The following is a 12108-nucleotide window of genomic DNA, read 5'->3' as shown; positions in this document are numbered from 1 at the left end:
AACTGCCCCTAGATGCCCCACCGGCAGCACGCCACGCCAGCCACCGACCACCGTGGCCAAAGCCCTAGGAAACCTGGCTGCCACCTTGACCCCACCATACTCATCGAGGCCTGGTGATGCTTTTCCCCACCTCAATTGGACGCCAGCGCCGCTGTGGGAGCTCGCCGGTGAGCACACCACCGGCAAGCACGCCGGGGAAGGAAGCAGAGGATTCCCCCACTGGCCGCACACACCTGCACCCGTGCACATGGACCAGGCCAGAGGGAAGAAGGATAGACTCGGTCCACCGAAGACCCAGCCTACGGTCCATGGACCGTGAACACAAGTCCACCGTGAGCCATGCGATGTGGGCCGATCTGTGGATGAAGCCCAGTGGAGGCCCTTGGCTACGATGTGGCAGCGCCACAGCATGCCATGTGGTGGGCCAAAGCCCAGCCCATATCCAGGACCAACTGGCCCAGTCTAGACCCGGTCTGTGTTGACCGTTGACTGGTCAACATTGACCGATTGACCGGACCCACATGTCAGCGACACAGAGACTCTGGACCCACATGTCAGTAAGTGACATCATGCTGACATCATGACAATGTCACGCGGGTCCCACCTGTCAGTAACAACACAGCCGAGGTGATGTCATGATGACATCACGGTGACGTCAGCTGCTGACGTCAGCAACTATGGCCCCACATGTCAGTGACTATGACCCGTTGACCATTGACTCGCCCATTGACTTGACATTGACTTTGACCGGACCCACAAGTCAGCGACCCAAGAGCCCTGGCCCCACCTGTTGGAACTGATGACATTGCTGACGTCATGCTGACGTCAAGATGACGTCAGCAGGACCCCACCTGTCAGCTCGAAGCCGAGATGATGACGTCATGCTGACGTCATACTGGTTCAGCATGCCACGTGGACCAGTCACAGTGTGACACGTGTCAGCCCAGGATTAATTCAAGCCTTATTCCATTTTTCAGAGATGATTTAAACTTCAGGAAATTCATAACTAATTCATACGACCTCAGAAAAATACGAAACCAGGACCAAAATTCATCTAAAATCGAAGCTTTACGCAATGAACCCATGTTTGAGTGCATTTGGCTCTTTTGAATTTTCATTGCTCTTTGTGCTATTCTATAGACGTCGCTAACGCGACTATAATTCGATCGTATGCAGACTCGGAGGAGAACCAGACAGACGAGGATCGATGAGTACCATGAGGAGTACGGAGACGACTACACTGAAGGTGCCACATCCCACCCAATCTCGTAGCACCTATTACGCATGGCTAATATAGAACTGCTATTGCTTTACTTTACTGTTATAATCATACTATGATAGGACTTGCATGGTAGTATGCTTACTTGATGGCCTTTACCTTGACGCAACCTTACCCCTGCATACCCTGCTATTAGGCTAGACACACGCTTACTGCTATATTTCATTGCTTATACTTCTACTACGCTTATACTACATTAATGCGTGGTGGAAACTGGTGTTATCTGGACTATGGGGAGAGTGCTGCGTGTGTGACTTGGGTGTGTGGAGGGTGAGGGTTGTGTCGACCAAGTTGGAGTATACGACGAGCCTGGGGCAAGTCTTGCCATGGGGTGCTACCTGGGCACCCCTGGAAATGGATACCTAGTGGTGGGTAAATGGTATATGAGGTGGTCCTGGGTGTGAACCTGTGATGGGAGGAGCCCGGGGTGGAGGTGCTGTGGTGGCACGGTAAATGGAAACCCTGATGAAGACATTCTGGCTTGGTCATCCCTAAGGACTTACTAGTACTCAGATTCACCGGGAAGCCTTACGTACCACTCGCCCTATATGGTGCGGGACGGCCGGACTACTTGGTAGGATATTGCCACTACTGCTAGGTTGATAGCGGACAGTGTAAGGAGGTACGGGGCGCGGAGGATTTCCCCCACACCCTTCCGAGACTTCATGGAGACCTTGTGGACCCGGCTCATGACTCACAGTTTCAGCCACCCCAGACTAGACTTGGGGTGTACCAGGGCTGAATGGTAGAGTGGCATTATCCTAGGCTAGCAAGCGGCCGGAATCAGCCCAGTTGACGACGGTCAGCGAAGAAGGCAGATCTTGTGGTTATGTAAAACCTCTGCAGAGTGTATGGTTGATCGATCGATACATGAGCCGACTTGTCGGCTATGGACCTTTCCTGGGTTTCGCTTAAACTAGATAGTGAGATGAGTCCTTCTCTTCTTCCCCCGTGAGAGAGTGTCGGTCGTAGCCAGGGGCTACGGGCCTTGAGACAGTGCCGAGAGGGAGTTGGCCTATCGACTGAGCGATGGTATGGTGATGGTGTGGAGATGGTGGTATATCGATCCTAGGATCGAAACCTGGCTCTGGACGGGAATGGGGTGGAATGTGTGTGGGAATGGTGTTAAAACTTGACCAACTATTATTATATACTTGATATGCTAAAACATAGGAAACCCCAGCCTTATAGGTTCCTTTTGATTATATCCAACTTGCATCCAATTTCCACAAAGCAATGCTCATAGGGTGGGAGTGGCCAGTACAAATCGTACTGATAAATTTTGGCACACAGGTTCTGCTGAGGAGTATAGCTCCGAGGAGTTTGACGGTTGAGGGGTTCGTTCCTACGCTCGAGTTTGGCGATCTTATCTTCAAGCTGTTCTGAATGAATGCTACTTTTGATTCCGCCAATGCGGCGATGTAATAATTTATGTAATTCCGCACTATTTGTACTCTGAAATTACGTTGTATGGATGTGATATTCGACTGGAATTTGGGTAATATGATCTACAACGGTCTTATTACACTTTCGACTCTGTGGATTTCCCTTCAGGAAATCAGGTCGTTTCAGTTGGTATCAGAGCCATACTTGACCATAGGACGAAACCCTCAGAAATGGACGATAGAATAGGACGTGAACAGCCCTTCTTTCGGTTATATACCGACCCTGCATTTACTTTTATGCAAGGCTTATCTATTATTGACCTGCTAACACCTGTTCCTTAAAACATGCAGATGGCAACGAACGTCGACTGGCCGCCTCTAGGACCGCTACCTCTGGACCACGCCAAGCTTACCTTCGACCTACGTGAGCTCGGGGGTTTTGCACAGACCCTCTGCCGAGTTCTCGTCATGTTAGGAGTCCCTGACGAGCTTGTCAAGGTCACCTGCACCGGGAAGCCAGCTCAGGAAGGAGGAATCGAAGGACCGATTGTCACCTCAGTCGAGTTCCCAGCTAGCACTACCTTACCTTCTGTCCCAGCTTTCACCGAGTTGACTATAGAGGACACAGTCGAGGAGGGACTACGAGCTATCTCACACAAGGCACTTCGCAGAGTGATGAGGGACCACTACGAGCACCTGAAGATGACTAGAGTTCTATCTACTTCCCTAGGCCCTCGACCTCAGCCTTACCCCTAGTGAGCAGAGTTTCGCAGCCGGCAGAGTTATCTTTGCCGAGGAGGACAGATGCCTTCGCGTCTCGGCTATCCACCTACTAGAGCAGGACAGGTACGTGACCCAGCTAGAGCAGAGGAGACGTCAGGACTAGGCCCTTCTGTGGGAGTACCAGGAGCGAGACTCGCAGGGAGCACAGGAGCGAGCTAGTCTACTTGAGATAGTTGCCAAGCTACAGGACGAGCTCAACCGTCGTGAAGAAGTCCACAGAACCGAGGTCGCAGACTTACAGGACAAAGCCACCGACCTAGGCAACAGGAACTGCTACCTCGACAGCAAGGTCTTGGAGTTGCAGAGAGAGTTGGACGACAAGAAGGCCTGAGTTCAACCGCAGAGGAGACAGAGAGAGGTCCAAGGGGATTGATATGCTGAAAATCCAATCTCGGAACAAGACCATGACTCAGGATCTAGAGGAGTTCAGGAAGAAGGCCGTTCGCAACTAGGGTCACCTGATCGAGGCACTCAGGCAGAACGAGTACCTATAGGACAAGTGTGAGAGGACATGGCAGGCTTGGCAGAAGTCTGACTAAGAAGCGCCTCAGGGAGATGAAGGGTATGTGGGATCAGCTACCCAAGGAGATTCGCAGCAAGACGAAGCCTAGGATAGAGGAGTTTGAGTTAGCCCCGACTCGCCTCAACCTAGACGCCTGCCCTACCCTACCTGGAGCCAAGCCTACTGAGGAGCTCGCCGAGGCCTTGAAGTACGTGTCCTGACTTCACAAGTCTGACGAGGAGATCGAGATCGAGAACAGTCGTATCCCAGCTGCGGTGTACGAGTTAGAGTAGATGACCCTGCATGGTCATGAGTCATGTCAGTGGCTTCCATAAGTTGTACCCCATGATGTACCCCTTATGAGATGTAATATGAGACACTATGCGTAGTACGATTCTCGCGAGTCTTCAAGTGTAGCTACTGGAGATGATGCTATGTAATAAAACCCATGTAATGAATGTTTTGGATCTTATTGCATTTTATGGACCTTATTGCTTCTTTGTAATGAGTGTTGGATAGAATAAATGTTTTTCTTTAAATCAGTCAAAATCATGTAATCATACTAAATTATAAGCACTTATGGCACAAACACTAAAATTCCTATGATCCGTGTTGCAGATGCCGAACCGCCGATCTAATCGCCTAATGAACCGTGGACGTGCGCCCACCCCCGAACCAGTCGAACCAAATGGGGGGCGTGGTGGCAACAACCGTGGCCGTGGCCATGGCCGTGGACAGTGGAGGGATACCCTTCAACCTGGAGAATACCCCGCCGCCTGAGGAGAACATTCCGCCACCACCACCACCGAACCTGGCAGAGGTGATGGCACAACAGACCCAACTTCTTGCAGCTCTTGTTAACGGAGCAAACCGTCGCCTAGGGAGGTCAGCAGAATGACTTCCAAAGGAAGCTAGGAAGGATTTCTGAAGCTAAGGCCACCTACCTATGATGGCACCGACCCTGACCCGCTTGTAGCCGATGACTGGCTCAAGGAGATGGAGAAGAAGCTTGACCTCACTACTTTCACCGACGATGAGTGTGTTGGAGCTGCCACACACCAGCTCACAGGTGCAGCACGTGCCTGGTGGGACAGTTTCAGTGATTCCCATGAGGACCCTGCCAACATCTCGTGGGAAGAGTTCACCGAAGCATTCACTGAGTATCACATTCCCAAGGGTATCATGGAGGCCAAAGCTGAGGAGTTCCGCAACATCAAGATGGGAAAGGACAGGGTGACTGAGTACACTACTCAGTTTCACCAATCTTCTACGCTATGCACCTTCCTATGTTGTGAACTCTGAGAAGGAGAAGCTGTACTATTACCGCAAGGGACTTAACCCGCACATCAAGCTGAAGTTTGGCGGTATTGAGAGTAGCACGCTGCGTGCTCTGGTGGATCGCTGCATCCAGATTCGAGAAGGACCAGTGCTGAAGCTAGGAGAGGAGTACAGGGAGAGGAAGCGTAAGCCTGAGGAGTCCTTCCGTGGCCTGTGATCGCAAGAGGTTCCACAGAGATGCGCCACCCAGGGAACGCTCTCGCCACAACAGGGATGACAACCCTGGATCGAGTAGGGGTAGTGGAGGCTACACCACCAAATACTCCCGCCCTGCTCAGGATCGTTACACCCGGGACCATTATGCTTAGGACCGCGAACACTCAGGACCGTTTCAACTGTTCCCGCTCTATGAATGAACGCCCAGCACAGAACCGCTCCAGCACCAAGCACTGGAAACTAGAAGGCACCCACACCAACCCCTATAGGCGGTACGCCTTTCACCTGCTTCGCTTGTGGCCAACTAGGTCACAAAGCCACTGAGTGCCCACAGAACTCAGCTGCTAGAAGTCTCAGTCAAGGGATCTGCTACCATGGGCGTCTCAACCATCTGGACGCCGAGGCAAGCACAGGCTGCCCCTGACATTGTGTACGGTATATTTTTAGTTAATGGCAATACTACATCAGTTCTATTTGACTCTGGAGCAACTTGTTCTTACATATCATCCAAGTTTGCACGAGAGCATGACCTGCCTGTAACCCCACGTGGAAAGCCTATCATCACCAGTTCACCTTTAGGAGACCTAAAGTGCACCCACATCTGTAAGGGAGTGAGTCTTACCATTGAGGGTCTTATCTTTAAAGCCGACCTAACCCTGTTACCTTCCACTAAGCCTAGATGTCATCTTAGGTATGGATTGGCTAACCATTCACCGAGGTATCATATCATGTTCACCTAGATACGTCCAAGTGACCCACCCATCAGGCCAAGTTATTAGATGTGAACCTCAGTCCGAAAGTCCACCTTCTATCCTATGTGCCCTTAAAGCGAGTTCAGAATCACAAAAAGAGGAGAAGACTAGTTCATGATGTGCCTGTGGTCAGAGACTATCCGATGTATTCCCTGAAGAATTACCGGGTATGCCACCAGACCGTGATGTAGAGTTCATCATTGATCTTTTGCCGGGAACAGGACCCATTGCCAAGAGACCCTATCGCATGTCAGTTGACGAACTAGGCCGAGCTCAAGAAATAGCTTGATGAGCTCATCTCGAAGGGGTATATCAGACCCAGTGCTTCACCCTGGGGATCCCCTGTTCTGTTTGTTAAGAAGAAGGATGGCTCAATGAGAATGTGCATTGATTACCGGAACTTGAACGCAGTCACCATCAAGAACAAGTACCCTCTGCCAAGGATTGATGATTTGCTTGATCAGCTATGAGGTGCCAAGTATTTCTCCAAGATTGATCTCAGATCTGGCTATCATCAGATGAAGATTCGAGAGAGTGACATCCCGAAGACAGCTTTTGTGACTAGGTATGGGCAGTTTGAGTTCACCGTGGTGTCCTTTGGACTCACGAATGCTCCCGCATACTTCATGAACATGATGAATAAGGTTTTCATGAATGAACTGGATAAGTTCGTGGTAGTATTCATTGATGACATCCTTGTCTATTCACCCACCGCTGAAGAACATGAACATCATCTGAGAACTGTGCTTGAGAAACTAGCCCAACATTAGCTCTACGCAAAGTTCAGTAAATGCGAATTTTGGCTATAGAAAGTTGCCTTCCTAGGACATGTACTATCAGCTGAAGGTGTCGCAGTTGACCCAGCCAAGATTGAAGCTGTGAAAGAGTGGGATCAACCCCGTAATGTGACAGAAATCAGAAGTTTCTTGGGATTGGCCTGGATATTATCGTCGATTCATCGAAAACTTCTCCAAGATAGCCCGTCCAATGACCAACCTTCTGAAGAAGACTAAGGAGTTTGAATGGACGCCCGAGTGCGAACAAAGCTTCCTAGAATTGAAACAGAAGCTTACCACAACTCCTGTGCTAGCATTGCCTGATATCAGCAAAGATTTCATGGTCTATTGTGATGCATCCCGTCAAGGACTTGGTTGTGTACTGATGCAAGATGGAAGAGTGATAGCATATGCGTCTCGACAGTTGAAAGAACACGAGAACCATTACCCAACCCATGATCTTGAGTTAGCAGTAGTTGTGCATGCCTTGAAGATCTGGAGACACTACTTGATAGGCAACAAGTGTGATATCTATACGGATCACAAGAGCTTGAAGTACTTTTTCACTCAGGAAGATCTAAATATGAGGCAACGCCGATGGCTAGAGTTGATCAAGGACTATGACCTAGAAATTCACTATCATCCAGGAAAAGCTAATGTAGTCGCAGATGCTCTCAGTCGCAAGAGTTACTGTCACACTTTGATCACTGAATCCGTACCACCTGAGCTCAAGGAAGAGATTGAAGATTTCCAACTTGAGATACTACCGCATGACTTGTTGAATGAGCTCCGCATATAGTATGATCTCACAGATCGCATCCGTCAAGCTCAGAAAAGTTGTGAAGAGATCGAATATCTCCGTGGTCTGATGAAACTAGGCTACAAGACCAACCACCAAGAAGATGAACAAGGAACCATCTGGTTCAAGGACTAGAATCTGTGTCCCTTCCGATCCTAGCACTATGAGAGGAAATTCTGTCTGAAGCCCATGATTCTAAGTACTGTATTCACCCTGAAGGTTCAAAGATGTATCAAGACTTGAAGAAACACTTTTGGTGGAAAGGCATGAAGACAGACATTGCGGGACATGTGGCACGATGTGACACCTGTAATAGAGTCAAGGCTGAACATCAAAGGCCTGTAGGATTGTTAAAGCCTCTTGACGTTCCCGAGTGGAAGTGGGAGAGCATATCCATGGATTTCATAGTTGGATTGCCCCGTTCACAGAAAGGCAATGATTCCATCTGGGTGATTGTTGATCGTTTGACCAAGATTGCTCACTTTGTACCAGTTAAGACCAAGACCGATGCCAAAAAATTAGTAGATCTATATGTTGAGCATATTCTCAGACTGCATGGAGCTCCCTCTAGTATTGTATCTGATCGTGGTCCTCAGTTTGTGTCCCGATTCTGGGAAGCCCTGCACAAGTCCATTGGAACCAAACTTGATTTTAGTACCGCTTATCACCCACAGACAGATGGATAGACTGAACGAGTAAATCAGATCTTAGAAGACATGCTTCGCTGCTAGTGTACTGAATTATGGCTCTGATTGGGAGAAATGCCTACCCTATGCAGAGTTCTCTTACAACAACAGCTACCAAGCCAGTATCAAGATGTCACCGTTTGAAGCTCTGTATGGCAGACCTTGTAAGACACCTTTGATGTGGTCTCAACCGGGGGAAAGATCGTTCTTTGACTCTGCTAAGATTCAAGATGCCAGAAGGAGTTGCCCAAGTGAAGGAGAATTTGAGGAATTGCTCAAAGTCGATACAAGAGCTATGCTGACAAAAGAAGAAGAGAACTTGAGTTCAATGTGGGAGACTTTCGTCTATCTCAAGGTATCCCCGCTATGTGGAACTATCAGATTCCATGTGAAAGGAAAGCTAGCCCCTAGATTTGTTGGGCCATACAAGATCCGCAAAAGGATTGGAAAGCTCGCCTACAAACTTGAGCTACCTGAGGAATTGGTGGGTGTACATCCCGTATTCCATGTCTCACAGCTACGCAAGTGTTTGAGAGTGCCCGATGAAGTAGATCCAACTGATACACTTGACAGTTCAAGACACTCTGAGTATAAAGAACATCCTATCCAAATTCTGGGTAGAGATACCAAGGAGACCCGAAGCAAAACTATACCTATGTGCAAGATCCAATGGAGCAATCACACTAAGAGAGAAGCAACATGGGAGAAAGAGTCTAACCTCCGGCTACGATACCCTTACCTCTTCGAAGAGTACGTTACACTTTAATCTCAGAGGATGAGATTCTGTTAAGGGGGTAGGACTGTAACAACCCAAAAATCCACACACCAAAAATCACAACTATAAAATTTTTGTTGTTACCCTATGCAATGTTGAGTGACATCTGTAGGAGCCAACCCTAGGTGTTGCATTAGATGTAACCCAACTAGACAATTTCATGAGCATGGCATGTCATTTGTTAATTATGTTTATTTAAATACTAACAAATAAAATGTAGCATACATTGTTAATTCAAATGGTGATTTGGATTTCCATTTGCTTTATGTAATGCTTAACAAACTCCTTTAAAGAAATAAACCATAAAGTAATTATTAATCAAACCAAAGAATAAATGCTTAAAGAGAAAACTATTTCTATTTTTGTATAACAAAACTACACCTATTTTTGTTATACAAAATAGCTAAATAAAGTTCCTAATATATATAAAAGAGTGTTGTGGGCCTCATATCTAAAACTCCAATGAATAAGGTACACCAGATTTGAATTCAAATTCTAAATCAAATTTGAATTCAAACAAAGAAGAAAAATAAAACAGTAAAAGAAGAGAAAAGAAGAAGGCCTCGCAGCCAGCTCGGCCTGCTTAGCCCGCAAGCCAGCCCTGCTTCGCGCGTAGGCCGGCCCAACTCACGCGACCGAGCGACCGGCCCAGCAAGCCAGCCCAGCACGCGCTCACGCCCGCGTGCCCGTCTGCCCCACCAGCTGCCGCTGCCACCCGGACCCCACGCGTCAGCCACTCTCGGCACAGTGTCTTCTTCCTCCCCACGCCGGCACCTCCTCTGACCGAGTCCCAACCAAAATGACAGGCGCCGGCCCGGGGTCACGCGAATCACCTGGCCCTGATCCCTTGGAGCCGCGCCCACGCAACCCTTGCGCCAACCACCCGCGCCCGCGATACCGTTTGATGCAATCGACGCATCGCCAGCCGTCCGCCCTGTCCGCCATGGGAGAAGCTCGGACCTTGAGGCTATAAAGTGACGCCCAGAGCGCCCTAGGGATTCCTCAGCCCACCGCCGCCGCTCGGTGGCCCAACTGCTCGCACCGCACCGAGAGAAGAGGGCCAAGAAGGAAATTCAGAAGAGGGGAGGCGAGCAGGGAGCTCGGAGACGTCGATCACCGGAGCCCTGGCGCCGCCCTAAGCGCCTACCCCGACGATGCGCCTCGCCACCGCACCACCACCGAACGCCGCCAGCACCACTCGGTGAGTTCCTATGCTGAGACCTCCTCCTAGCCCATGGACGTCATAGCAGTGCACGCGCTCGCTGCGCTCACGGCGCCGCCATCAAGGCGCAGCCACCGCACATGCACCCGGCTGCCTCGCTGGACTAGGACGCAGCCGTAGAACATCGCCGTGACGCCTGGAGGATAGCCGTGTAGACCAAGTCATCGTTAGCCAGCCACAGCGCCTTGGCCATGAGCACCAGACCTCGACCAGAGCTCCACCGTGCACAACCACCGCATGCGGACTCCGCCACGTCCTATGGTCGTTGTCGACGCTATATCCTGTCTCCCGCTAACCGTCTAAAAGAGAACGGGGCACCAGGCCCCTAGAACTGCCCCTAGATGCCCCGCCGGCAAGCACCGCCACGCCGAGCCGCCAACCACCGTGGCCAAAACCCTAGGAAACCCTGGCCACCACCTTGACCCCACCACCGTACTCGCCGAGGCCTAGTGATGCTTTTCCCCACCTCAATTCGACGCCAGCGCTGCTATGGGAGCTCGCCGGTGAGCACACCACCGGCGGGAGCACGCTGGGGAAGGAAGCAGAGGATTCCCCCCACCGACCGCACACACCTGCACCTGGTGCACATGGACCAGGCCAGAGGGAAGAAGGATAGACTCAGTCCACCGAAGACCCAGCCTATGGTCCATGGACCGTGAACACCAGTCCACCGTGAGCCACGTGGTGTGGGCCGACCTGTGGACCAAAGCCCAGTGGAGGCCCTTGTCTACGACGTGGCAGCGCCACAGCATGCCACGTGGTGGGCCAAAGCCCAGCCCATATCTAGGCCCGACCGGCCCAGTTCGGACCCGGCCTGTGTTGACCATTGACCGGTCAACGTTGACCGATTGACTGGGCCTACATGTCAGCGACACAGAGACTCTGGACCCACTTGTCAATAGGTGACGTCATGCTGACATCATTATGACATCACGCGGGTCCCACCTGTCAGTAACAAACACGGCCGAGGTGACATCATGATGATGTCACGGTGACGTCAGCTGCTGATGTCAGCAGCTCTGGCCCCACATGTCAGTGACTATGACCCGTTGACTTGACGTTGACTTTGACCGGACCCACATGTCAGCGACCCAAGAGCCCTGGCCCCACCTGTCGGAACTGATGACGTTGCTGACGTCATGCTGACGTCAAGATGACATCAGCAGGACCCCACTTGTCAGCTCGAAGCCGAGATGATGATGTCATGCTAACTTCATGCTGGCGTCAGCATGCCACGTGGACCAGTCACAGTGTGACACATGTCAGCCCAGGATTAATTCAGCCTTTTCCATTTTCAAAGATGATTTAAACTTCGGAAATTCATAACTAATTCATACGACCTCAGAAAAATACGAAACCAGGACCAAAATTCATCTAAAATCAAACTTTACGCAATAAACCCATGTTTGAGTGCATTTGGCTCTTTTGAATTTTCATTGCCTCTTTGTGCTATTCTATAAACATCGCTAACGCGACTATAATTCGATCGTATGCAGACTCGGAGGAGAACCAGACAGACGAGGATCATGAGTACCGTGAGGAGTACGGAGACGACTACACTGAAGGTGCCACATCCCACCCAATCTCGTAGCACCTATTACGCATGGCTAATATAGGACTGCTATTGCTTTACTTTACTATTATAATCATACTAT

This window comes from Miscanthus floridulus, chromosome 8 (genome assembly GCF_019320115.1).
Source record: "Miscanthus floridulus cultivar M001 chromosome 8, ASM1932011v1, whole genome shotgun sequence".
NCBI lineage: Eukaryota > Viridiplantae > Streptophyta > Magnoliopsida > Poales > Poaceae > Miscanthus > Miscanthus floridulus.
The sequence above is the reverse complement of the archived record's forward strand: the minus strand, read 5'-3'. Positions refer to the sequence as shown.